Below are 24,498 nucleotides of genomic sequence, written 5' to 3' on the forward strand. Positions count from 1 at the left end.
ATTTGATGGAGTCACTGAGTTCCCTAAATCTATTCTGTTGTATAATTCTTCTTTCTTTTGTTCAGCTTCACTGCTTTCTATTACTTTGTCTTCTAGATCATTAATTCATTCCTCTGCTTCTTCTAGCCTGCAGTTCCTTGCATCAAGGGTGTTTCTAAACACATTTATTGTACTCTTCATCTCTGACTCTTTTTTAACTCTTTTATCTATGTGGTAAGGGTGTCACTGATATCCTCTATACTTTTCTCAAGCCGGGTGAGTACCCTTACGATCATTGCTTTAAGTTCTCCATCAGGCATGTTATTTATATCCATTTCACTTAGATCTTTGACCATGGCCTTAACTTGTTCTTTCATTTGGGATAAATTCCTCTGTTTTCACATTATGTCTAAGTCTCTGCCTGCCTTCTTTTCTGTGTTAGAAAAGCCAGTTGTGTCTCACAGTCCTGAAAGTAACAGCTCTATGAAGAAGAGTTCATGTAGTGCCCAGGGCCTGGAGCTTCAGGGAGTGTCTCCAGTGTGTGTTGTATGTTCTCTCCTGTTGTGTTCTGACTCCTCTCTCCTTCAGGCCAGTCATCTGCAGAGTCTCTCCCTGCCTGCTGTGGGCATTGTTTGGTCCCTTGTCTGAATGTGGTGAGTTTCAACTGGGTGTGCTCTGGTCTGCTTGTGAAATGAGACCTGTTACCACCACCAGAAATGAGGCCCTGCATCTCTCTAGTTGGGAGATGTAGTATGGGCAGGGATTTGTGTTGGTCTTCTGGGGGAGGGGCCAGCCATACTGGGACTGAGGCAAGCATGACCAATAAGGACAGTTTGACCAGAGCACAGCAGGGTGGGGCAGGGCTTGGTATAAGCAACTTAGGCAGCCAGTGTCAACAGTGCATTGCTTCACTCAAGTGGCTCTGTGTTTATGCTGAGGTGCAGGGGGGGAAATGGCACTAGCCAGCTCCTTTGTTCCCAAAGAAGTGTCTCCATGAATGCTGCCTCTTGGGGACATGCTCCGAAAAGAGTGAAGACTCTTCCCACTGTGTGTCCCACACACACTCTTCAGATCACTGTTTCCATGCTATCTGCCCCCTGGGGTTGCTGTTCTGTCTTCTCTCCAGGAGTAGCATAATGCCCTCCAGGCTGTATCCCAGCCAAGGCCACTTAAAACTCCAAGCTTTAAGCCCCATTGGTCGCAAGAACTCACAAATTCAGCCCAACTAGTTTTCCAAGCCAATGGCTTTGGGGAAATATTCTCCTTGTGTTCCCCTGTATGCTCCTCCGCCTCTTGCTCTTCTCTGTGACCAAGGCTCCCGCCTGTCCAAAGCAGCTACGATCCATTTCTCCCCTAAACCATGTCTCTACACTTCCTAACTTCTTAGATATGGCCTCTGATCTGTTTAGTTGTTGTGTGTTCTGTCAGTCTTCAGGTCAATTTCTGGGATATCTAAGATGATCTGATAGCAGGCGCCTGGGTGACTCAGTTGGTTAAGCAACTGCCTTCAGCTCAGGTCATGATCCTGGGGTCCTGGGATCGAGTCCCACATTGGGCTTCCCTTGCTCTTCAGGGAGCCTGCTTCTCTCTCTCCCTCTGACTGCCACTCCCCCCTGCTTGTGCATTCTCTCTCTCTCTCTGTCAAATAAAGAAATAAAATCTTTTTTAAAAAAAAAAAGATGATTTGATAGCTCTCTAGTTGTATTCATAGGAAAAAGTGAGCCTAGGATCCTCCTACTTCACTGCAACCTTTCTGCACCGTGCTGTTCATTTAGTAAATTCCACATGTGAGTGAAATCATATATTTGTCTTTCTCTGATTGACTTATTTCACTTAGCATAATACACTCTAGCTCTATCCACATCTTTGCAAATGGCAAGATCTCATTCTTTTTGATGGCTGAGTAATATTCCATATACCACATCTTTATCCATTCATCAGTTGAAGACATTTGGGCTCTCTCCATAGTTTGGCTCTTGTTGATAATGCTGCTATAAACATCAGGGTACATGTGCCCCTTCGAATGTGTATTTTTGTATCCTTTGGGTAAATACCTAGTAGTGCAATTGCTAGATTGTAGGGTACTTCTATTGTTAACTTTTTGAGGAACCTCCATACTGTTCTCCAGAGTGGCTTCACCCGTTTGCACTCCCACCACAAGTGCAAGAAGGTTCCCCTTTCTCCACATCCTCGCCAACACCTATTGTTTCTTGTGTTGTTTATTTTAACCATTCTGACAGGTGTGAGGTAGTATCTCATCATGGTTTTGATTTGTATTTGCAATTCCACTCCTGGGTATTTAGATGAAGAAAATGAAAACACTAACTTGAAAAGACATATGCACCCCCAACTCTTTTTTCCCACAAATCAACTCTCTGCAGTTCCTACCTTCCATGGGTTTGTAGACATGCAGCTTTGTTCCATGTCTACGAAGACTTCTGATTGATTTCTTGGGTATTCAGAATGATTTGATATTTATCTAGCTATGTTTGAGGGAGAAGGCAAGCTTAAGGTCACACTACTCCTCTGCTATCTTAACTCTCCTGATCAGACAAAATGTACTTTAAAACAAAACCTATAAAAGGTGAAAAAGAAGGGCATTACATAACAATAAAGAGATCAATTAAATAAGATGATATAACATTTGTAAATATTTATGCACTCAACACAGGAGCACCTAAATATATAAAGCAAATATTAACAGACCTAAAAATAGATATAAACAGCAATATAATAGTAGGGGACTTCAATACCCCATTACATCAGTGGACAGATCATCAAGACAGAAAATCAATAAGGAAATATCAACCTTAACACATTAGACCAAATGGACTTAACAGATAAATACAGCACATTCCATCCGAAAGCAACAGAATACACATTCTTCAAAAGTGCACATGTAACATTCTCCACAATAAATCATGTTAGGTCAAAAAGCAAGTCTTAACAAATTTAAGAAGCTTGAAATTATACTAAACATCTTTTCTGAACACAGTGGTATAAAACTAGAAATCACTTACAAGGAGAAAACCAGAAAACTCACATATAGGTGGAGATTAAATGGCATGCTACTGAACAATGAGTGGATCAATGAAAAAAATCAAAAGAGAAATAAAAAACAGCTTGGAAAAATGAAAATGTAAATACAACATGACAAAATTTATGGCATCTAGCAAAAGCAGTTCAAAGAGGGAAGTTCATAGCAATAAACATCTACCTCAAGGAATGAGAAATATCTCAAGTAAACAACCTAACTTTAATGTAACACTGTGTGTCAACTATACTCAAATTCAAACAAAACAAAACAAAAAAAACACTTGAACTTTTTACAAAGTGTTTTTGAACTTTATATTTCAAAATACTAGAAAAAGAACAAAGACTAAAGTAAAGTTGCAAGATGCAAAATCATATACAAAAATCTGTATTCTACACTAATAATGAACTATCAGGGAGAGAAATTATAAAAATTCCATTTACAATTGCATCAAAAAGAATAAAATACCTAGGAATAAATTTAACCAAGGAGGTGGAAGACCTATACTTGAAATCTATAAAACACTGATGAAAAAAATTGAGGAAATAAATGAAACACAAATAAATGGAAAGATATTATGAGATCACGGTTTGGAAAAATTATTATTGTTAAAATATTCACACGACCCAAAGCAATCTACAGGTTCAATGCAATCCCTATCAAAATTCAATGATACTTTTTTCAGAAATTGAAAAATAATCCTAAAATCTGTATGGATACACAAAAGACCCTGAGTAGCCTAAGCAATCTTGAAAAAGAACAAACTCAAGGTATCATGCTCTCCAATTTCAAATGACAAAGCTATAGGAATAAAAAAATTATAATATTGGCATAAAACTGACATAGATTAATGGAACAAAACAGAGAGCCCACAAATAAGCCCACACATATGTGGTCAATTAATTTATGACAAAGAAGCCTAGAATATGCAATGGGGAAAGGACAATCTCTTTAACAAACAGGCATCCAGAAAAACTGGACAGTCACATGCAAAAGAATGAAACTGGACAACTATCTTACACCATACACAGAAACTACTCGAAATGGATTAAAGACCTAAAACCATATAACTCCTAGAAGAAAACATAAGCAGAAAGCTCCTTCGCATCAGTCTTGGAGGTAATTTTTTTGGATTTGACACCAAAAATAAAGGCATCAAATGCAAAAACAAACAAGTGGAACTAAATCAAACTGAAAAGCTTCTGCACAGCAAAGGAAACCATAAACAAAATGAAAATACAACATACTGAATAGGATAAAATACTTGCAAATCATACATCTGATAAGGGGTTAATATCCAAAATACATAAAGAACACATAAACTCAATAGCAAAAAGAAAAACAATCTGATTTAAAAATAGGCAGAGGATCTGAATAGATATTTTTCTGAAGACATACAGATGACACAAAGGTACATGAAAGGTGCTCAATATCACTAAGCATCAAAAAAATGCAAATCAGAGCCACAAGGAGATACCACCTCACACCTATAGAATGACTATTACTAAGAGACAAGAAACAACAAGTTTTAGGAAGGATAGGAAGAAAAGGAATGCTTCTTCACCATTGGTGGGAATGTAAATTGGTACAAACACTATGGAAAAGAGTATGGAGGTTCCCCCCCAAAATTAAAAATAGAATTACCATATGATCTAGCAATTCCACTTCTGAGTATTTATATGAAGAAAATGAAAACACTAACTTGAAAAGATATAGGATTCCTATGTTCATTACAACATTATTAATAATAGCCAAGATGCTGAAACAACCCAAGTGTCCATCAACCAATGAATGGACAAAGTAAATTTGATCTAAATATATAACCGAGTAATTTCAGCCATAAAAAGAAGGAAATTTTGTCATTTGTGACAACACGGATGGACTTCAAGGGCATTATGGTATCTAATCTCACTTACATGTGCAATCTAAAAAAAATAACAACAATAATAACAAAAACAAAAACAGAAAAAAACAAAAAGAAAAATCAAGCTCATAGATACAGAGAACAGAGTAGTGGTTGCCAGAGGCAGGGGTAGGGGTGGGAGAAATGGGTGAAGGGAATCAAAAGGTACAGACTTCCAGTTACAAAATAAGTAAGTCGTGGTGATATAATGTACAGCATGGTGACTATAGTTAATAATAGTGTATTACATAATTACAAGTTGCAAAGAGTGCAGATCTTAGAAGTTCTTATTACAAGGAGAGTGCAGATCTTAGAAGTTCTTATTACAAGGAAAAAACTTTTGCAAATGTGTATGGTGATAGATGTTAAAACTAGATTTATTGTGGTAATCATTTCACAATATATACAAATATTGAATCATTATGTTATACACCTGAGACTAATATGATGTTGTATATCAATTACATCTAAATAAAAATAAATTCCTTTCCCTTCAGAAATAATAACAGTAATCTACCAAATAAAACAACAGAGACAATGATTGCTCATCTCTCATTAAAATAACTGAAAATCTGTTTTTCAGAAAAGAGAAGCATGAATAGGGCAGCAAGGAAAATGTCTAGTTGGACTTGGCATTCTTTCTTTCCTAATACATTTTCCTCCCTTTTTCTGACAACATATTGTTTAATAAATTTAAGCCAATGTTCTACACAAACTACACATTCAGTGAGTTCATGAAAATCATGTAGATTCATAGAGTAATTTGAGAAAGAAGACAAGAAGAAAAACCAGCTGAAGCAGCAGAAAAAAATGCAGCCAGGGCTCTGGCAAGTAAAATTTCCCTGGCCCTCACTGCCAATGTCCTGGCTTCCTTTTGCAGTCAGATCAACAGATTCAAATAACTCCACAGCTCCACCACCCTAATAACTCCCATAATAAAAAAAGTATCAAGGAGCATTGCTCCAAAAGAGCAGCCAGCTCAACAGTTATCATTTTTTCTTGTTTAACATTCCATGCAACTGTACAAGGTGCTAGATGTTACCTGTAACATTAAAAGAAAATCCCATATTCACAACATTATGTGTAGAAAAGAGTATCCAATAAGCATCTGATTAAAGGTACTGAATCACCAAGTGTGGTCTTAGTGTCCCTAAAATGTCAGTTTGAAACAAATCAAAAGATTTTGGAAACTAAAGCAGAAGAAAGGAATAGTCAAAAGAATAATATATTAATGTTCTATAAATATTAATGTTTAGAGTAAAGAGAAATTTTTTAAGCATAAGAAATGGCTAATCTACCTTAGTCAAATATGGCAACCACAGAGAAACCAAAGTGAAGTATTACTGAGAATTTTTTTTTTATTTTTCTGAATTTAATCCATTGACTTTAATATATATTTTCCAAATGAACTTACAAAATGATAATACCACTCATTATAGGGAACTTTGCAGCTGAAGCAGAAAATTAAAACACACATATTTCAAATGATTTTTTAATGTATGGAATGATAACAAAATTTAAATGAAGAACACAGAACAAAGGCATCCAAATCAGCAAAGGAGAAGTTAAACTCTCACTCGTTGCAGATGACATGATACTCTATATGGAAAACCCAAATGACTCCACCCCAAAATTGCTAGAACTCATACAGGAATTCAGCAAAGTGGCAAGATATAAAATCAATGCACAGAAATCAGTTGCATTCCTATACACTAACAGTGAGACAGAAGAAAGAGAAATTACAGTCGATCCCATTTACAATTGCACCCAAAACCATGAGATATCTAGGAATAAACCTAACCAAAGAAGCAAAGGATCTATACTCAGAAAACTATAGAACACTCATGAAAGAAACTGAGGAAGACACAAAGAAATGGAAAAATGTTCCATGCTCGTGGACTAGAAGAACAAATATTGTTCAAATGTCTATACTACCTGGAGCAATCTACATATTCAATGCAATCCCTATCAAAATACCATCAACATTTTTCACAGAACTGGAACAAATAATCCTAAAATTTGTATGGAACCAGAAAAGACCCCAAATAGCCAAAGGAATGTTGAAAAGGAAAACCAGACCTGGTGACATCACAATCCCAGACTTCAAGTTCTATTACAAAGCTGTCATCATCAAGATAGTATGGTACTGGCACAAAACCAGACACATAGATCAATGGAACAGAACAGAGAACCCAGAAATAGAAAACCCTCAACTCTATGGTCAACTAATCTTTAACAAAACAGGAAAGAATATCTAATGGAAAAAAGGCAGTATCTTCAACAAATGGTATTGGGAAAATTGGACAGCCACATGCAGAAGAATGAAACTGGACCATTTTCTTACAGCATACACAAAAAATAGACTCCAAATGGATGAAAGACCTAAATGTGAGACAGGAATCCATCAAAATTCTAGAGAACACAGGTAGCAACCTCTTCAACCTTGGCTGCAGCAAATTCTTACTATACACGTTTCCAAAGGCAAGGGAAACAAAGGCAAAAATGAACTATTGGGACTTCATCAACATAAAGTTTTTGCACAGCAAAGGAAACAGTCGACAAAACCAAAAGACCACCAACAGAATGAAAAAAGATATTTGCAAATGACATATCAGATAGAGGGTTAATATCCAAAATCTATAAAGAACTTATCAAACTCAACACCCAAATAACAAATAACCCAGTCAAGAAATGGGCAGAAGACATGAACAGACATTTCTGCAAAGAAGACATCCAAATGGCCAACAGACACATGAAAAAATGCTCCACATCACTTGGCACCAGGGAAATACAAATCAAAACCACAATGAGATACCACCTCACACCTGTCAGAATTGCTAAAATTAACAAGTCAGGAAATGACAGATGTTGGCAAGGATGGGGAAAAGGGGGAACTCTCCTACACTGTTGGTGGGAATGCAAGCTGGTGCAGCCACTCTGGAAAACAGTATGGAGGTTCTTCAAAAAGTTGAAAATTGAGCTACCCTATGATCCAGCAATTGCAATACTGGGTATTTACCCCAAAGATGCAAATGTAGTGATGCGAAGGGGCACCTGCACCCCAATGTTTATAACAGCAATGTCCACAATAGCCAAACTATGGAAAGAGCCCAGATGTCCATCAAAAGATGAATAGATAAAGCAGCTGTGGTATGTATATATATATATATATACACACACTGGAATACTACTCAGCCATCAAAAAAATGAAATCTTGCCATTTGCAACAACGTGGATGGAACTAGAGGGTATTATGCTAAGCGAAATAAGTCAGTCAGAGAAAGACAATTATCATATGATCTGACCGATATGTGGAATTTATTAAACAAAACAGAGGATCATAGGGGAAGAGAAGAAAAAATAAAAGATGAAACCAGAGAGGGAAACAAACCATAAGAGACTCTTAATCATAGGAAACAAACTAAGGGTTGCTGGAGGGGAGGGGTGTGGAGGGATGGGGTAAATGGGTGATGGACATTAAGGAGGGCATGAGATGTAATGAGCACTGGATATTATATAAGACTGATGAATCACAGGCCTGTACCTCTGAAACCAATAATACATTATGTTAATTAACTGAATTTAAATTTTAAAATGTTTTTAAAAAAAAAGAACAGAGAACAAAATTGGAGCTGAGGTCTAAATTAGAAATACTCCTATGGAGTTGAAAGCACATTGGTGTTGAAATCTGGATTCAAATCCTTACTATGCCATTTAATAATTTCATACCTTTGGACAAGTCACTGCTACTTCAATTTTTTATTGTTATCTGTAAAATGGGAGAAATTGTCCTTGCTTGCCTACTTTATAAGGTTGTTGTGAAATCAGCTGAGGAAAACTAAAAGACATTCAACTGACAAATATTTATCATGGGCCTGGCAACATGCCAGACATACAGGAAATGGAGAAAAATAAAAAAGGAAAAGTTCTTGCCCTAATAAAATTTATAATCCAGCTTTACAGATTACTGCTTTGTAAATTTTAAAGTTCCATAAATTGTAAAAGATCATTGTCATTAAACTCATTACATCTTTCAGCAATGAATGAACAAAAATAGTCATTCAACAATTGTTTACTGAAAGACAAAAAGACAAATACTATATGATATCACTTACATGTGACACCTAAAACTAACAAACACCTGAGCTCATAGATACAGAGAACAGATTGGTGGTTTCCAGATGCAGGGGTTGGGGGGTGGGGTGAAATGGGTGATGGGGATCAAAAAGTATAAACTTCCAAGTATAAAATAAATAAATCATGGAGAGGTAATGTAGAACACGGTGACTATAGCTAATAATACTGCACTGCATATTTCAAAGTTGCTAAGAGAAAAGAACTTAAAAACTCCTGTTATAAGAAAAAAATTGTAACTATGTATGGTGACAAGATGTTAAGTAGACTTGTGGTGATCATTTCACAGTATGTACAAATACTGAATCATTATGTTGTACACCTGAAACTAATATAATGTTATATGTTCAATTATACCTCAATAAAAAGAAACTCTTTACTGAGCATCATCTCAGTGCAAGGCATTTCCTGTAAGAAATAGATAATTTAGACTTTTTTCTTTAATATTGCTGCAAAATTTATTTTATCTTTTTTAAATTTTATTTTATTGTGACAACACAACATGAGATCAACCCTCCTAAAAATTTTTAGGTATACATCATTGTTGACTATAGGTATAATGGGTTTTTTTTTAAGATTTTATTTATTTATTTGACAGAGAGAGAGAACAGCAGAGGGAGGAGCAGGCTCCCCGCTAAGCAGGAGCCCGATGCAGGACTCTATCCCATGACCCTGGGATCAGGACCTGAGCCGAAGGCAGTCGCCCAACCAACTGAGCCACGCAGGCGCCCCTAGATATAATGTTCTACATGAGAACTCTAGTTTGAATAAAACTTGCTTAACTGAAACTTTATGCCCATTGATTACTAATTCCCCATTTTCACCCCATATCCCCTAGCAACCACCAATCCAATCTTTGAATCTACGATTTTAACTGTTTTAGGTACCTCATACAAGTGGGAGAATACAGTATTTGTCTTCCTGTTACTGGCTTATTTTATTTAGCATAATGTCTTCATCCATGTTGTATATCATAGAATTTCCTTCTTTAAGACTGAATAGTATTTCATTGTACATATACCACATTTTCTTTATCCATTCATTTGTTGATGAATATTTAGATTGTTTCCACATCTTGACTATAGTGAAGAGTGCTGCAATGAACATGGGAATGTTAATATCTCTGAGATCCTGATCTCAATTCTTTTAGATAAATACTTAGAAAATGGATTGCCGGATCATAAAGTATTTGTATGTTTAATTTTTTGAGGAACCTCCATACTGTTTTCCACAGTGGCTACACCATTTTGCATTCCCATTAACAGTGTACAATTGTTCCAATTTCTCCACATCTTCACTAACACTTGTTACCTTTTTATTTTTTATAATAATTTTGCTGACAGGTATGAAGTAATATCCCATTGTGATTTTGATTTTCATTTCCCTGATGATATTGACATTGAGCATTTTCTCATATACCTGTTGGCCATTTGTAAGTCTTTGGAGAAATATATGTTCAAGTCCTTAGCCCATTTCTTAATAGGGTTTTTAGAGTTTTTTATAGTGAGTTGTAGAGTTCCTTTTATTTTTTTAGATATTAACGCCTTATTGGATATATGGTTTGCAAATATTTCCTCCTACCCCACAGACTGCCTTTTCACTATGTTGATTTTTTCCTTTCCTATGCCACAGCTTTTTAGTTTGCTGTAGTCCCATTTGTTTATTTTAGGTTTTGTTGCCTTTTGATGTCATCCATGAAATCATTTCTAAGACCAATATTATGAAGTGTTCCCCTATGTTTTCTTCTAAGAATTTTACAGTTTTACATCTTACATTTAGTTCTTTATTCCATTTTAAGTTAATTTTTGTACGTGGTATAAAATAACAGTCCAATTCCATTCATTTACATGTGGATATCCTGTTTTCCCAGCACCATTTGTTGAAGGGAGTATCCTTTCTCAATTGTGCATTCTCGGCATCCTTGTCAAAATTATTTGATGGTGTAATTACGGATTTATTTCTGGGTTCTCTATTTTGTTCCATTGGTCTATAAATCTATTTTTAATCCCAGGACCATACTGTTTTGAATACTGCAGGTTTGTAATATATTTTGAAATCAGGAAGTGCAATGCTTTGTCATTCTTGGAATTCATTTGGCTATACATAGTTTTGTGTGGTTCCACATGAATTGTAGAATTATTTTTTTAATTTGTTTTTTAAAAATTCCATTGGGATTTTAACAGAAATTGCATTGAATCTGTAGATGGGTATTATAGACATTTTAACAATATTAATTCTTTCAATCCATGAACACCAGATGCCCTTCCATTTGTATCTTCTTTAATTTCTTTCATCAATGTTTTGTAGTTTTCAGTATTACAAGTCTTTCATCTTCTTAGTTTATTCCCAAGTATTTCTTTCCTTCTGGTGTCACTGTAAATGGGATTGTTTTCCTAATTTCCTTTTCAGATAGTTCACTGTAAATGTAAAAAATGCAACTGATTTTTGTATGCTGGTTTTGTATCCTACAATTTTACTGAATTCATTCACTAGTTCTAACAGTTTTTTTGGCGGAATCAGGTATTCTATACATAATATCATGTCATCTGCAAATAGGAACAGTTTTATTTCTTCCCCTACAATTTGGATGCCTTTTATTTCCCTTTCTTAACTAACTGCTCTAGCTAGGACTTCCAGTACTATGTTGACTAGACCAACATAGTTGGTGAAAGTTGGCATCCTTGTGTTCCTGATCTTAGAGAAAAAGATTTCAACTTCTCACTGTTAAGTACAATGTTAGCTATGTGCTTGTCATATACGGCCTTTATTATGTTGAGGTACTTTCCTTCTACTTCTAGTTTGTTGAGAATTTTCATCATGAAAGGATGTTGAATTTTTTAACTGCCTTTTTGCATTAAAATGGGCATGTGATTATTATCCTTTATATGTTAATGTAGTATATCACACTGACTGATTTTCACGTGTTCAATCATCCTTTCACCCCAGGTAAAACCTAGTTGGTCATAATGTACAATCCTTTCAATACACTGTTAAATTCAGTTTGTTAGTATTTTATTGAGGATTTTGCATCTATATTCATCAGGGATATTCACCTGTAAGTTTCTCTTATGGTGTCCATATCTGGCTTTGGTATCAGAGTTCTGCTGGTCTCATAAAATGGGTTTGAAAGTGCTCCTTCCTCCTCAATATTTTGGAATAGTTTGAGAAGAACTGTCATTAATTCTTCTTTAAATGTTTTGTAGAGGGGCACCTGGGCGGCTCAGTCGGTTAAGCATCTGCCTTCAGCTCAGGTCATGATCCTGGGGTCCCGGGATAGAGCCCCACATAGGGCTCCTTGCTCAGTGAGAAGTCTGCTTCTCCCTCTGCTCCAACCCCCTCTTATGCTCTCTCTCGCTCTCTCGCTCACTCTCTCTCAAAATAAGTAAATAAAAAAATTTTTAAAAAATAAATGTTTTATAGAGTTCAACAGTGAAACCATCTGGTCCTGAGCTTCTAATTCTTAGGACAGTTTTGATAATGATTCAATTTCCATATAGTTATTAGTCTCTTTAGAGTTCCTATTCATGATTTAGTGTATGATTCTAGGAATTTATACATTTCTTCTAGGTTATCTAATTTGTTGGTTTATAATTATTCATAGGAATCTCTTATGATCCTTTTTATTTTTATGGCATCAGTAGTAATGTCCCCTCTTTCATTTCTGATTTTATTTGTCTTCTCTCTTTTATTCTTAGTCCAACTATGGATTTGTCAATTATTTCTAAAGATTTTATTTTTAAGTGATCTCTACACCCAACATGGGACTTGAACTCATAACCTGAGATCAAGTGTCACATGTTCTCCTGACTGAGCCAGCCAGGCACACCATGGATTTGTCAATTTTTTAACTGAGGTATAATTGACATATAATAGTGTATTAGTTTCAGGTATGCAACATAATGATTCAATATTTGTACATTTTGTGAAATGATCACCACAATAAGCCTATTAACATCTATCACCTTACATGGTCACAGAATTTTTTTGTGTGATGAGAACTTTAAGATCTACTCTCTTAGCAACTTCCAAATATGCAATGCAGTATTATTAACTATAGACAATATACTGTACATTATATCTCCATGATTTATTTATTTTGTAATTGGAAGTCTGTACCTTTTGATTCCCTTCGCCCATTTCTTCCACCCCTACTCCTGTCTCTGGCAACCACTACTCTGTTCTCTGTATCTATGAGCTTGGTTTTTCTTTTTGTTTTTTCTGTTTTTTAGTTATTGTTTTGCTTTTTTAGATTGCACATGTGAGATTAGATGGTATTTGTCTTTCTCTGTCTGACTTCTTTTACTTACCATAATGCCCTTGAAGTCCATCCATGTTGTCACAAATGACAAAATTTCCTTTTTTTTAATGGCTGAATAATATCCAGTTGTATATTTAAACCAAACTTTCTTTGTCCATTCATTGGTTGATGGACATTTAGGTTGTTCTGTATCTTGGCTATTATAAATAATGCTGCAGTGAAAATACTGGTACACTATTCTTGGTTGGCAGGGTTTTTTTCTCTCAGCACTTTGAACATATTATCTCATTCTTTTCTGGCCTACATGATTTCTGCTGAAAAATCCACTAATGATCTTATAGGAGTTCCCTTGCATGTGACAAGTCACTTTCCTCTTGTTTTTCACTCTCTCTTTGTCTCTGACTTTCGACAATTTGATTATAATGAGTCTTGATGTAGATTTCTTTGGATTCTTTTTCAGGGGTGTTTCCACCTATTGGGGGTATTTTCAGTCATTTTTTCTTTGAATAAACATTCCGGTCCTTTTTATCTCTTCTCCTTCTGGGACTCCCATAAATGCACACATTAATCTGTTTAATGGTATCCCATAAATCCTTTAAACTGTCTTGTTCATTTCTGTTTCTTTTGCTCCAATGACTGAATTATTTCCAATGACTGGTCTTCAAGTTTGCTGAACCCTTTTTTTCTTATCCTTTTTTTTTGCTGAATTATTTCCAATGACTGAATTATTTCCAATGACTGGTCTTCAAGTTTGCTGAACCCTTTTTTTCTTATCCTTTTTTTTTGCCTTATCTAGTCTGCTATTAAACCTCTCTAGTGAAATTTTCAATTCAGTCATTGTGTTCTTTAGCTCCATGATTTCTGTTTGGTACTTTTTATATTTTCTATCTCTACTGAAATTCTCACTTTGTTCATGCATTGTTTTCTTGACCCCAGTGAGCATCCTTATGACTGTTATTTTGAATTCTCTATCAGGTAAATCATGTAACTCTGTTTCATTAGGATCAGTTTCTGGAGATTCACCTTACTTTGTTTAGAACAACAATGCCTGATTCTTCACTTTGCTTGATTCTCTGTGTTGGTGTCTGCATATTACACAAAGTAGGCACCTTTCCTAGTCTTCATTGACTGGCCTCATACAGGAGAAGACCCCCAACAACAGGCCTGGCCTCTACCAACTCTCTCCTTCCCTAGGGGGAAGAAGGCTGTTATGGTTCTGGTCTGCTTGATGTGTGCTGAACCATGGAAGTGTGAAATGGGCTGTGGCATCTACCTGTCTAAACCTCCCTCTCCTAGATTATGCTAGATCCAGCAGAGCTCCAAGACTAGCAAGATGGAAGCCAGTCCTCAGAGGGCCTCCCTCAGAAAAGTTGGAGTGCTGAACCATGAACCAACCCCTTCCCTCCACTTGAAAAAGCTGGAGCTAAGGTTTCTTCCTGATTGTATGGTGCTCTGCCAGGGGCAGGGACTCCAGTGAGATGTCCCAAATCTCCTTACTGAGGCAAGAACTGAATACAAACTTAATGATTCTTCATTCGGTTGAGCTTTCAACTGAATCACAAGGTCCCAAAGATTTGAGATCAAAGGTTTGAGTTGACACTATAAACCATTCCCCAAGAGATGTCATACAAACCTATTGATTCCTCTAATGTTTTTCTTTTTTTATTGAAGTATAATTAATATACAGTGTTATATTAGTTTCAGATATATAATACAATGATTCAGCAATTCTATTTATTTCTCAGTGCTCATCAAGATAAGTACACTCTTAATTTCCTTCCCCTATTTCACCCATCCCCTCACCCAATGCCCCTCTGGCAATGAACAGTTTGTTCTCTGTATTGAAGTCTGATTTTTTTGTCTCTTGCTTGTTCATTTGTTTTGTTTTTAAATCCTGCATAGAGTGAAATCATATGGTATTTGTCTTTCTCTGACTGACTCACTTCACTTAGCATTATACCCTCTAGGTCCATCATGTCATTGCAAATGGCAAGAGTTTTCTTTTTTTATGGCTGAGTAATATTCTATCAAGTATGTGTACACACATACATACACACACTACATCTTCTTTATCCATTCATCTATCAATGGACACTTGGGTTGCTTTCATATGTTGGCCATTATAAATAGTGCTGCAATAAACATAGGGGTGCATATATCTTTTTGAATTAGTACTTTTGTTTTCTTTGGGTAAATTCCCAGTGGTGGAACTACTGGATCATATAGTATTCTATTTTTAATTTTTTGAAGAGCCTCCATCCTGTTCTCCACAGTGGCTGCACCAATTTGCATTTCCACTAACAGTCCACAAGTTCATTTTCGCCACACCCTCACCAACACTTGTTATTTCCTGTGGTTCTGGTTTTAGACATTATGAAAGGTGTAAAGTGATATCCTATTATGGTTTTGTTTGACATCTGCCCTAGAAGCATTTTTCTAGATAATATGTCTCCTCAAGTAAGGGATACAAAAGCAATATTAAACTACTGGGACTACACCAAAATAAAAAGCTTTTGCACTGTGAAAAAAAAATCAAAACAAAAAAGCAGCTTATTGAATGGGAAAAGATATTTGCAAAATATATCTGAAAAGGGGTTAATATCCAAAAGATGTAAAGAACTTATACAACTCAACACCAAAAAAAAAAATAATAATCTGATTTAAATGGGCAGAGAATCTGAAGAGACATATTTCCAAAGAAGATATACACAACAGACACATGAAGAGATGCCTAATATCACTAATCATCAGAGAAATGCAAATTAAATCCTAATGTTTATTTCTTGAGGCTTTCCAAAACTATCTCTTGTCTTATTTGCTCTCATGAGCTCTAAACATATCTTTCAGTATCTATTATCTCTCATATGTGCCTCAAGTCCAATATGTCTAAAAACCTATCAATAGCTTCTCCTCTATATAAAACTGAAAACCAAGGTCTTCAGTGTCCAACCAGATTCCTGAAAGGCCACTTGATGCTTCCCTTTCCATCTGAAAAGATTCCAATCACTTTTTTTTTAATTTTATTTATTTATTTGACAGAGATAGAGATAGCGAGAGCAGGAACACAAGCCCCGGGAGTGGGAGAGGGAGAGCAGGCTTCCCGCTGAGGAGGGAACCCGATGTGGGACTCGATCCCAGGACCCTGGGATCATGACCTGAGCCGAAGGCAGACGCTTAACGACTGAGCCACCCAGGCGCCCTCCAATCACTTTTTAATTGTAGATTGTTCTTCCTTCATCTCTCTCATTCATTTTCTATCCCACCCAATCACTTCACAACCAGATGACAGCATCAACCTAATCACTAGCCTCTCTGCCTCCACTCTGGCCCCCTTGTTCACTGCTGCCAGTGTAATGGTCCTAATATGCAAATCTGCTTATATCATATCCATGCTTAAAATTATTTAATGGTTCCTCCTTAGCTTTCAGACTATAGTTTAACTTTTTAACATAGCACACAGGCCTTTCACAAGTAGGTCTAGGCCTACCTCTCCACCTTCAATTTTTTTTCATTTTTAAACATTTTGTTTGTTATTTTATTGAGTTTTGAGAATTCTTAGTAAATTCTGGGTATAGGCCAATCATTATATAAATGGTTTGCCTTTATGGTCTTCCAGTCTGTGGCTTGTCTTTTCATCTCTCTCTCTCTCTCTCTGTCTCTTCTGAGTATAGGTGACACACAATATTACATTTGTTTGAGGTATACAACATAGTGATTCTTCATCTCAGCCCTCAGAAGGGTTACAGGTCTTTGAGCATGTACTGTTCCTGCAGTTAAAATGTTCCCTCCACCACTTTCTTTATCTAGTTAACTCTCCAAACTTGGCCATGCATTCTTCACTCAAAACACTTTCCCTTGATAGAACTGCCATCATGCCTCCATAATACCTTACACCAACTTCTATCATAGTAACTTACATTAATTTATGTCTTAAATTCTAGGAGAAAAGGACTGTGGTATTACTTTTCTAAATTTGAATCCCTAGCACACAGTAGTGATCGGCACAGAGTAGTGCACAAAAACCAACCATTTGCTGAATGGATTAATTAACTAATCAAATTGGAGCTACCTGGAATGATGCTGGTTCTTTTTAAAGTTAAATTTTTACATGGTTTAAATTTCCTTTGTCCCTAAAGTTTTCAATATAAAATTCAGCACAAATCCAGTGATTTGTATCTTATTTGTCTCCATTTTATACTTCCTCCATTCCATCTTCAATACCAGTCTCATGACTTCATTTTTCTTTAAACCTTAATATCTCTGTATATATTTTGCCTAGGATCTTTTGCAGAATGTACTTGGCTTCTAATAGCTCTTAATAATACTGTAATTTCTCTCCTTATAAACTGCTGATATTATTAATAAGAAGAAGTTTTAGAAAGTCTTTTTGCTGGTATACCTGCCTTTTAATAATAGAGGGAGGCTTCAAAAATCTCAGCTACCGCTATGGTAATGTGTGATTTTTCTGTCAACATTATGAATATTCTTCATATTCAGAATCATTTGTTCAGTGTAGTAATGCTTTATAGCAATCCATGTAGAAAATATTAAAGATGTAGTTCACATAAGAAGTTATTACAAACTAGACCCATTTCTTATAATGACATTGGTCTATTTCCTAATCCAAAGGTACCCACATTTCCATTAAAAAAAACTCTAGTATGACAAATGGAAAAAGTTGGAAAACTTAGTTCAACTCGGGAGTCAAGTTTATTTCCCTTCATTTTTTAGAAATAAGGGCAATATTGCACTGTACGAGTCAAAAGAGCAAAGTACCATGGTGGCAAAAGGTAGGACAGGAAAAGGGAAGAAAATAAAAGAGAACACCAGTTCTTGCCAGGTAGTGTACATATTATATCATTTAATCTTTTTTTTTTTTAAGATTTTATTTATTTATTTGACACAGAACCAGAGAGAGAGAGAGACAGAGCAAGCACAAGCAGGGAGAACGGCAGGCAGGGGAGAAGCAGGCTCTCTGCTGAGCAAGGAGCCTGCTTCTCCCTCTCCCACTCCCCCTGCTTGTGTTCCCTCTCTCACTGTGTCTCTCTCTGTCAAATAAATAAATAAAATCTTTAAAAAAAAAAAACAAAAAACATAACCAATACCAAAAAAGAAATTTTCAATTTCCAGGGAAAATTATGAATAGTGGTAATAAAGCCAAACTGCCTTTCCAAATTCCTATAATTAATTTAATATTGAAAGTTCATCATTTTTTTCTCTGTACTCTCTTACCTTTGATTTGGACCTATTTCCCAGAGAAGAAAACATGTATTCCCTTAAGGAACTAGATGACTTTAAAACTACCAAATCAGGGGTGCCTGGGTGGCTCAGTTGGTTAAGCAACTGCCTTCAGCTCAGGTCATGATCCCAGGGTCCTGGGATCGAGCCCTGTATCGGGCTCCCTGCTTGGCCAGAAGCCTGCTTCTCCCTGTCCCACTCCCCCTGCTTGTGTTCCTTCTCAAGCTGTCTCTCTCTCTCTCTCTCAATTAAATAAATAAATGAAATCTTCAAAAAAAAAAAAAAAAACCTGCCAAATCAGGAATTTTTGAGGTACTTAATTATATATCAATTCTGTGTTGGTTGACACTATTTTTCTATCGAGAATTACTCAGTGAACCATGTTTGCACTAGTTGGTGATCTCAGTCTATGTCCTCATATATGCTTGATCATGATGATCATAATTGCATTTTTGGAGGCAGTCTCAGTGGAAAGAAGATAATTTAATAAAGATAAGAAAGCATAAGGAAGTCCGGAAATGTATAGCTACAGACTATCCATCAAGAGTTGAGTAATATCTCATTGCCCTGACATCTAAAGGGAAATATACCACAATAAGGATGAAAAATTCTATAATTGAGGAAAAAAATCATTGTAAGGAAGAAAAGAGTAAGGCCACAAAAGAAGACATTGGGATAGCAGAGAATTTCCTTGGTATTATGTAACAAAAAATAAATTTAAAAATGTAGCAAGGAATTGTGTAAGAGTGTTGGGGGGAGCCCAAAGTGAGCAGAAGATTGCATGAAATAGTAAGATAGAATTGGAAAAGAGAAGAGGCACGCCTTTTTCCATTATATTTCAAACAAGAGCAAGAAATAAAAATATGGCCCACTGCTTTTGAAAGAAGAGTGTGTGTCCAGAAGAAGAAATCTATACCTGCAAAGTTGATGCTCTCCCCCTAAAAAACATCTATAATACATTATTATGTAGTAGGATGTATGTGTATATGTATGTGAGAGAGAAGAGAGATAGCTGACTACAGAATTCTTCTTAGGGAAAAAATTATCCATACTAGCAAAATACCTTAAGGAGTAATTTAAGGTAGAAAGTGATATAGAGAGGGGCACCTGGGTGGCTCAGTCGGTTAAGCATCTACCTTCAGCTCAGGTCATGATCCCAGAGTCCCAGGATGGAGCCCTGCATTGTACTCCCTACTCAGCGGGGAGTCTGCTTCTCCCTCTGCTTCTCACCCCACTCGTGCTCTCACTCTCTCTCTCTCCCAAATAAATAAATTTAAAATCTTTTTAAAAAAAAAGGAAGAAAGTGATATATGAGGACAAAAATTAGCAGATAGAAACTGCATTCAAATGAACAGGAATTTTAGGGTGTGAGAGAGAAATAAAGAGAGTAGATGGGGAAAAGGAGGTGAAAGAATAATGAGATAAAGTTGCTAAAGAATTTTGAAGATATCTAATATACAAATTAGAGCCACTTAGAATATAGTGTTATACATAGAAACCCCTCCCTTCTACCTTCCCAAATTTCTATAAGGTTTGCCATATACATAATTATGCCTTGTCTGGGAGTACTGGAGTGTGTGTGTGTGTATGTCAAAATCAAGGGGGAAAGGTCAATTTCCAATTATAGATTAAGATACTATAAAATAGAGATAGGAAGACCATTCGTAAACTAAAGGATTTCAGTGGAAGTAAAAGCTTGGAACCAGAGATGACCCTGAGAATATGAACCCCAGAGAATTTGCAGAAATCTTGGGGAGAACATTATAGTTGATAGGACATAGAATTAGGGTTCAAGCCAATTATATCTGTATCTTAAGGGCAAGGAGATCCCAGCAGACAAGTGATTTACAGCCATAAGTAAGTGGATTATGAGTAATTTAAAAATGAACGTAAAAAAACATAAAAAGAAAAGGAATGAAAGCAAGCAAGGAATGGTCACTTGGAACTCGTATGGGGTTATTAAAAGTAAGTTGTGCCAATCTAACCTCATTTCCTTTATAGCTGGGGTTACTAGCCTGATAAATCTACATCTTGATTTCAGCAAGACCTTTAAGAAAGTGCTTAATGATAAAATAAAGAAACATGGTTTATACAGTAGCCTAATAAAGCGAGTTTGAAGCTCATTTTAACAACTTTATTCAAAATGTGTTAATGTCTGATGTTATTTGAAAGGAAGATCTATCACTGTTTTCCATGCTACTAAATTTTTCATAAATAATCTGTTTTTTAAAAATCTGAAAATGATACCAGGTTAGGAGGTAAAGACAAAATCAAAAGTCAAAAAGATCTGAATGGACTATAACAAAAACCAGAATTAACAGAATTAAATTCAATGAATAGAAATCTAACATCTACCTTTACATATAAAAAGATAAAACTAGTATCAGAGGAAGACCTGAATTGAGTAGGTTGAGTTCAGAGATTTGGAGATTTTAACTGCTCACAAAATCAGTATGAACAAACAGCATGACAAGGCTATCAAAATAAGGTAAGATAATGTTAGATATTAAATCAAAGAGGTAATTCAGTATATTATAGAATGTCACATCAGAGATTTTTTTATTTCAAGATGTTTTGATTTCAATATTTTATGGGAATTACCTATAATCTAGAATATGAACAGAAAAGGATTTACTGAGATGATTTTAGGGACTTCTATTTCTTATATTGACAAATCAGTAATTCAGTCTAATCCTCCTGCTGAAGAAAACTAAGATTGATGAAATATAAAATACTTTATCTTAAAAACATCTAAGAGCTAACAAAACAGGAAGGAATTTCTTGAGATGAGTTCCAGAAAAGGTAATGTTTAGCACACAAAGATAGCCACTCACATTAGAACACAAGATACTCTGAGGAAAAAAACTAGCAAGTCCAGACACTAAACTTTTCAAATTTTAAACATGCTTACCATGTTCAAGTACTTCAATATCAAAGCTGGAAAAACCTCAGCAGGAAACTGAAACTCATACAAGATATGGAAATTTTGAAGTATTCAGAATAGTCTGAAACTGTCATATAAGGGCTCAAGGGTCAAGAAATTTTTAGCATAGGTAAAAGAGACAAATCATAAATAAGTCCTAAGAATAATCATCACTTATTTGAAAAATGCCTTTTCCTACTACCTTGGTTCTATGTTGCTCAAGAAAGCAAAACTAGAAGCAGTGAATGGAAATAGCAGGAAGGCAGCTTTAAGCTCAGTTTGAGAAAAACGTCTCTAACAATTAGAACTGTCCAAAGTCAGGTTCACTGTCTCACAGAATTGAGACTGTTATTACCGTTAGACACTTGTGTATTGCACATTGTATTGTAGGAAGGAGTCTAATCTACATCCATAGGATATTAGACTATAAGGGCCCTGACGTTTCTCCTCTATAATTTTTTAATCCAAGTAGAAATTTAATATAACCATAAATATTATTAGAAATACAGAAATATTCCATGGGGCTCCAGAGTGGCTTAGTCAGTTAAGCATCCGACTCCTGATCTCAACTCAGGTCTTGATCTCAGGGTCGTGGGTTCAGGCCTCACACTGGACTCCACAATGAGCTTGGAGCCTACTTAAAAAAAAGAAAAAGAAATATTCTAAACCACTATTTCCCAAAGTATGGCTGAGAAAGTTCCAGGATTAACATATTATAAAAGAGTCCTAAGGTTAAAAAATTGGGGAAACTCTGGGTTAAGCAAAATTAAATACATTTCTTTGCTTCAATATTTATCACCAACTTTATTTTTTTTATTTTTTTTTAATGTAAGCAGAAACTCATTTCTTTTTTATTGTTATGTTAATCACCATGCATTACATCATTAGTTTTTGATGTAGTGTTCCATGATTCATTGTTTGCGTATAACACCCAGTGCTCTATGCAGTACGTGCCCTCTTTAATACCCATCACCAGGCTAACCCACCCCCCCACCCACCTCCCCTCTAGAACTCTCAGTTTGTTTCTCAGAGTCCATCGTCTCTCATGGTTCATCTCCCCCTCTGATTTTCCCCCCTTCATTCTTCCCTTCCTGCTATCTTCTTCTTCTTCTTTTTTTTTTTTAACATATAATGGATTATTTGTTTCAGAGGTACAGGTCTGTGATTCAACAATCTTACACAATTCACAGCACTCACCATAGCACATACCCTCCCCAGTGTCTATCACCCAGCCACCCCATCCCTCCCCCACCCCACCACTCCAGTAACCCTCAGTTTTTTTCCTGAGATTAAGAATTCCTCATCAGTGAGGTCATATGATACATGTCTTTCTCTCATTGACTTATTTCGCTCAGCATAATACCCTCCAGTTCCATCCACATCATTGCAAATGGCAAAATTTCATTCCTTTTGATGGCTGCATAATATTCCATTGTATATCTATACCACTTCTTTTTTTTTTAAGATTTTATTTATTTATTTGACAGAGAGAGACACAGCGAGAGAGGGAAAACAAGCAGGGGGAGTGGGAGAGGGAGAAGCAGGCTTTCCGCCAAGCAGGGAGCCCAAAGCTGGGCTCGATCCCAGGACCCTGGGATCATGACCTGAGCTGAAGGCAGACGCTTAACGACTGAGCCACCCAGGCACCCCTATACCACTTCTTCTTTATCCATTCATCTGTCGTTTGACATCTTGGCTCTTTCCATAGTTTGGCTATTGTGGACATTGCTGTTATAAACATCGGGGTGCACTTACCCCTTCGGATCCCTACATTTGTATCTTTGGGGTAAATACCCAGTAGTACAATTGCTGGATCATATGGTAGCTCAACTCTATGGTCAACTAATCTTTGACAAAGCAGGAAAGAATACCTAATGGAAAAAAGACAGTCTCTTCAACAAATGGTGTTGGGAAAATTGGACAGCCATATCCAGAAGAATGAAACTGGACCATTTTCTTACAGCATACACAAAAATAGACTCAAAATGGATGAAAGACCTAAATGTGAGACAGGAGTCCATCAAAATCCTAGCGGAGAACACAGCCACAGGCAGTGTTCTTTGCCCTTGGCCACAGCAACTTCTTACGAGACATGTCTCCAGAGGCAAGGGCACAAAATCAAAAATGAACTATTGGGACTTCATCAAGTTAAAAACCTTCTGCACAATGAAGGAAACAATCAAAAAAACTAAAAGGAAACCTACAGAATGAAAGAAGATATTTGCAAATGACATATCTGATAAAGAGTATCCAAAATCTATAAAGAACTTATCAAACTGAACACCCAAAAAACAAATAATCCAATTAAAAAATGGACAGAAGACATGAATAGACATTTTTCCAAAGAAGACATGCAGATGGCCAACAGACACATGAAAAGATGCTCAACATCACTCATCATCAGGGAATACAAATCAAAACTATAATGACCTATCCCTTCACACCTGTTGGAATGACTAAAATCAACAACTCAAGAAACAACAGGTGTGGGCAAGAATGCAGAGAAAGGGGAACACTCCTGCACTGTTGGTGGTAATGCAAACTGGTGCAGCCACTGTGGAAAACATTATGGAAGTTCCTCAAAAAGTTAAAAATAGAATCACCCTATGATCCAGCAATTGCACTATTAGGTACTTAGCCAAAGAATACAAAAATACAGATTCGAAGGGATACATGCACCCCAATGTTTATAGCAGCATTATCAACAATAACCAAATAATGGGAAAAGCCCAAATGTCCATCAACTAATGAATGGATAAAGAAGTTGTGGTGTGTCTGTATGTATATATATATATGGTGTGGTGTGTCTGTATATATATATACATACAAAAGAATATAACTCAGCCAAAGGAAAAATGAACTCTTGGCATGTGCAACAATATGGATGAAACTAGAGAGTATTATGCTAAATGAAATAAGTCAGTCAAAGAAAGACAAATACCATATGATTTCACTCATACATGGAATTTCAGAAACAAAACAAATGAACAAAGGGGGAAGAAAGAGAGAGAGAGGCAAACCAAGAAACA

General features: G+C 36.1%; 1 protein-coding gene across 1 annotated transcript in view; it reads right to left on the minus strand.

The window, feature by feature from the left end:
• The window catches only part of LOC118017833 (catenin alpha-3-like), a 1,833,615-nt gene that overhangs the window by 1,611,222 nt on the left and 197,895 nt on the right, over window positions 1-24,498 (minus strand). The gene's annotated exons all lie outside the window — the stretch shown is intronic.

This window comes from Mirounga leonina, unplaced genomic scaffold, assembly GCF_011800145.1.
Source record: "Mirounga leonina isolate KUSES-001 unplaced genomic scaffold, KU_Mleo_1.0 Mir_106, whole genome shotgun sequence".
Classification (NCBI taxonomy): Eukaryota; Metazoa; Chordata; class Mammalia; order Carnivora; family Phocidae; genus Mirounga; species Mirounga leonina.